Source organism: Oxyura jamaicensis, chromosome 3 (genome assembly GCF_011077185.1).
Source record: "Oxyura jamaicensis isolate SHBP4307 breed ruddy duck chromosome 3, BPBGC_Ojam_1.0, whole genome shotgun sequence".
Classification (NCBI taxonomy): Eukaryota; Metazoa; Chordata; class Aves; order Anseriformes; family Anatidae; genus Oxyura; species Oxyura jamaicensis.
This window is the reverse complement of record NC_048895.1, coordinates 82,012,940-82,016,798: the sequence shown is the minus strand read 5'-3', so window position 1 is coordinate 82,016,798 and position 3,859 is coordinate 82,012,940. Positions and strand designations below refer to the sequence as shown.

At 47.6% G+C, this 3,859-nt stretch overlaps 1 long non-coding RNA gene across 2 annotated transcripts in view; it reads left to right on the top strand.

Moving 5' to 3' along the window:
• Window positions 1-3,859, top strand: part of LOC118164921 — a 25,505-nt gene that overhangs the window by 1,571 nt on the left and 20,075 nt on the right. The gene's annotated exons all lie outside the window — the stretch shown is intronic.

Here is a 3,859-nt window from a genome sequence, read left to right as displayed (position 1 = left end):
GGAGGGTGGGCGCTTGTTGTTGTTGTGGATTTTTTTTTTCTTGCCAGATTTCTGTAGGTTATGTGTGGCATCTTGTTTTCATTTCATTTCTTTTCTTTTCTTTTCTTTTTTTTTTTTAAAAAAAAGATGGATTTAAATTTATCGAACAACCTGTGATCCATATGTCTGTCCGATTAATTTTTTTATGGGATGATGAAAGAGAGAAGAATCTCTATATATAGTGATCTGCTAATGGAATAATATATATATTCAAAACACCTTTCTGGGTTTTCTTTTATTTCCGGACTTTAAAATGCAAGCTGCCTTTACAGGCACTTGGCTGAGGCTCTGCTTATTTGAAGTAGGAGAATCACGTACGTAGACTTTCCGAAAAATATGTCTAAATTGTTCTCCACCAGAAGGATATTTTCCTGCTCTCTCTTCGAGAATGGCGAATGACATTTAGGAGATTCTTACGGCCGTGTATTGCCGTATCGCAGTGCGATTTCTGCAAAGCTTTTCCAGCATTAGAGCCGGGTGCCATCAGAGAGGAAAGGAATATCCACAGCGTACGCTTCTCTGTAAATCACGATTTGCTGTAACTTCCCAGCAGGGGACCGTAGGAGCGGTCACTAAGGAAAATATATTTATATCATTATCCGTTTTTTCCCCCAGTGAGCCTAATCGTTTCACTGACAGCAGGTAGCTGACGGGGGCTAGACAGCCAAACACGACCATGAGAAAATACAGACGACAGTGAGAAATTCGTGTGTAAACCCTGTTTCCATAGATCACCTTCGCCCCGCTTCTCTTCCTTGCCTTCCGCACTTGCGGATGAGCAGGAGGCCTGGGTGCGTTGGAGAGAGAATTAGCACCTCCGTTTTTGCCATTAACGGGGTGCACCGCAAACCTGGAGCTGCTCTTCCAGAGATGCAGGTCGCCTTCAAAACGAGTTTGAGATAAGGTTAAGCGTGGAGTGAATTTCAAAGGGGCAGGGAAGCCCTCGCAGCCCCCCTGGCCACTGCGGGGTATTACAGCCTACCGGGGGCTCTCTCCGGAGCCGGCCCTCCGGCCGGACTGCTCCTCGGCTTCCAGGAGGGCTTCAGCCCGGCGGAAGAGAGGCCAGGAGGAAGCCAGCAGGAGCAGCCGGCCGGAGCGGCGGCGGGGCCCCGCTCAGCTTGCCGACGAGAAAGGCCCGGTTCCTTAGTCCCGTGGGTCGCCTTCCGCGGGTGCGCACTGGCTTCACCCCACATCGCGGCGGCCTCAGGCCCGCGGAGCCTCCGGTCCTCGTCCCGGGGCCTCGCTCAGTTTCACCGCCCCGTGAGACCGCAGCCAAGCTGGGGAAAGGGGGAGCGGAGCCCCTGCAGCTGAGAGCACCCGGGCTCGGCCCCAACCGGGAGCTCTCAAAGCAGCGGGAGGGAGAAACTGAGCTGGCCCCAACCTGCGGGACAGGGGTGCAAGCAGCTCGGTGCTTCTAGCCTGGGTGCCGAAAATTAGCGACCGGGCCCGGGAGGCGAGAGGAACCCCACCGCCCTCACCGCTCACAGGTCCCTGTGTCGCCTGCTGTGACCCCGGCTTAACGCGGGCTGCGGGCGTCGCCGGTCGCCCCCGAGACAAGCCCAACCTGCCGGGAGCGGCCCTCAAACAGGCGCCGTGCTTGGGGTTAGACGAGGGCTTGTACGCGCGGGTAGCGCGTTTTGTAACCAGCTTCAGCACTGCGGAGCGCTGCTCCGGGGCGGCCGCGAACCGAGGGGACGAACGGGTCGGAGCCGGCCCAGAGTGCCCGCCGACGGGGCGCTCGACCCGGCGGTAGCCTCGAGTCTCCCCCCACGCGGCGGCCGCCAGCCTTTTCCCGCCCTCTTCGTCGAGACCCTCGGCCGGGCCGTCTTTGCTGGCCGGTGCCCCCGCAACCTCAGGTCTCGTTTTAAAACTGCGGAAAGAAATATTCGCTCCCCTGCTGCTGCTGAGCATAAATAAGATCAGCGTACGGAAATAAACGCGCAGCCAAGCGGTCGGCTTTCCAGACGGGTGAAAATACTGAGGAATCGCATTAAAGAATTGAAAACACAGTTTAAAGGCACCCGTGTTAAAATTATAAATATTCTGGCGATTTCGCTTTATAGCGCTTAAATTACTACCTTTATTCAGAATTACGCAGCCACGAGTATGAATCATTTCTAAGGAAATCTCCAGTCTTTAATATGACGCTCCCACTAACATTTATTGTTCGTTTCAGACAAACGATTTTTAAAAATAGCCTTTTCATGACTGCAGTCACAAAATAAACGTTTGCAAACGCTAAATGAGGGTTGAAGAAACCTCTGGCTTTATTTTTTTATTGCTTTCCTATAAATTTAACTCATATTTTCACTATTGTCTCAGGAAAAATATGAAAACATGTATGGAATTAAATTAAATTAGGTAGCCTTAAATCACCGTAGTTTAGAGTAGAGTCACTAATTGGAAATATTTATGTTTGCGAGGCTGGGATTTCGGCAGTAAAATGATACAGTATATCCCCGTTTTATCATAACGTGAGTCTACGGGAACATTTATATCATACTATTGTAAGAAATGATGTGTAGTTAAACAACATTTTTTAAGCAAGGCTTGTGTCTTTTTATGGTAACCCTCGGTCTTTAGTCAGGACTACTTCTCATATTACATGAAATGTACTTTAAGAAGTACTACCTGCTCCAGCTGTCCAGGAAAAACTGAATTATGGAACTAGGAAACATATGGCAGTTGCATATTGCACGAGTAAGGTACATATGAAAGTTATAAATTTCTTTTTTAAGTAACCATTGTAAACGCATTTTTATAGGTTTCACAGTATGTATTACATCTGTAATTTTAATTTTTGCAATATACCTTTTTAAGGATACCTATGTTTTCTGTACCCCAGGGAAGGAAACGCAAAGAGACGTTTATGCGTAAAAAAATTGCTGCGAGCAAAACAAACAAGCAAGGTAAATAAACGGGGAACCGGAGCTTCCGCACAATGGAAAGGACACTATGCCATCTATTGGCAAAGCAGTTATTTACAAAGCCAAGGGTACCCAAGCGAGTATTTTCCATTCTTTGAATACTGTGCGGCAAAGCGTCACAGTCATAGTTTTGGTGTATTACAAACAAATGAATAAAGACATTTCCATGGAGGTCCAGGAAAAAAAAAAAAAAAAAAAAGAATCAAGAAAGAGGGGAAAAAAAAAAAAAGAAGAAAGCAAAGACAGTTAGTGAATTTATACCTCACAAATTAGGTCATTAACTCACAGGGGGATTTTTGCAGCTAATTGCAAACTCCCTTCTTGGAGCGTTGGGATGGGAGAGGTTTAGTGTTTTCGATTGTTTTATTACTGAACCATGTCAAAGAAGGCTTCCTTTTTTTCTTCTTCTTCTTCTTTTTTTTTTTTCTTTTTTTCCTTTATTATATTTTTTTAAGAAATGCAAGGTTACTTAAGGACTTTATGGCCACAAAACTACGCAGTAGGCTGCTTTAGAAGCTGACCTTAGGCTCCGCGTTCGGTGAGACTTCCTCTGAACTTTACACGAATCTCACTGCAGAATTGGGCCTCCTTTTCCCTCATACATGTCCCCCGCCTCGAAGAGCTCCCGACAGTGCTTTGAAACGCGAGGGGGAAAGGACGGGCTCTGCCGGGACGGCAGCGGCGAGAGCGGAACGAGGACCGGGGGGGCATCGCCAAGTGCGCTTGTTGCGAGCTGCGAGAACGTTTCTCCTCCAGGAGAAAGCTACCAGCGCTTTTCCCGTTTCCATGGAGGGAAGGAAAAGACGATGTTTCCCCACCAGCTATAAATAAACCGAAATAATCGTACAGATGCGAAGGGAAAAGGTTTTTTTTTTTTTTTTTTTTTTTTTTTT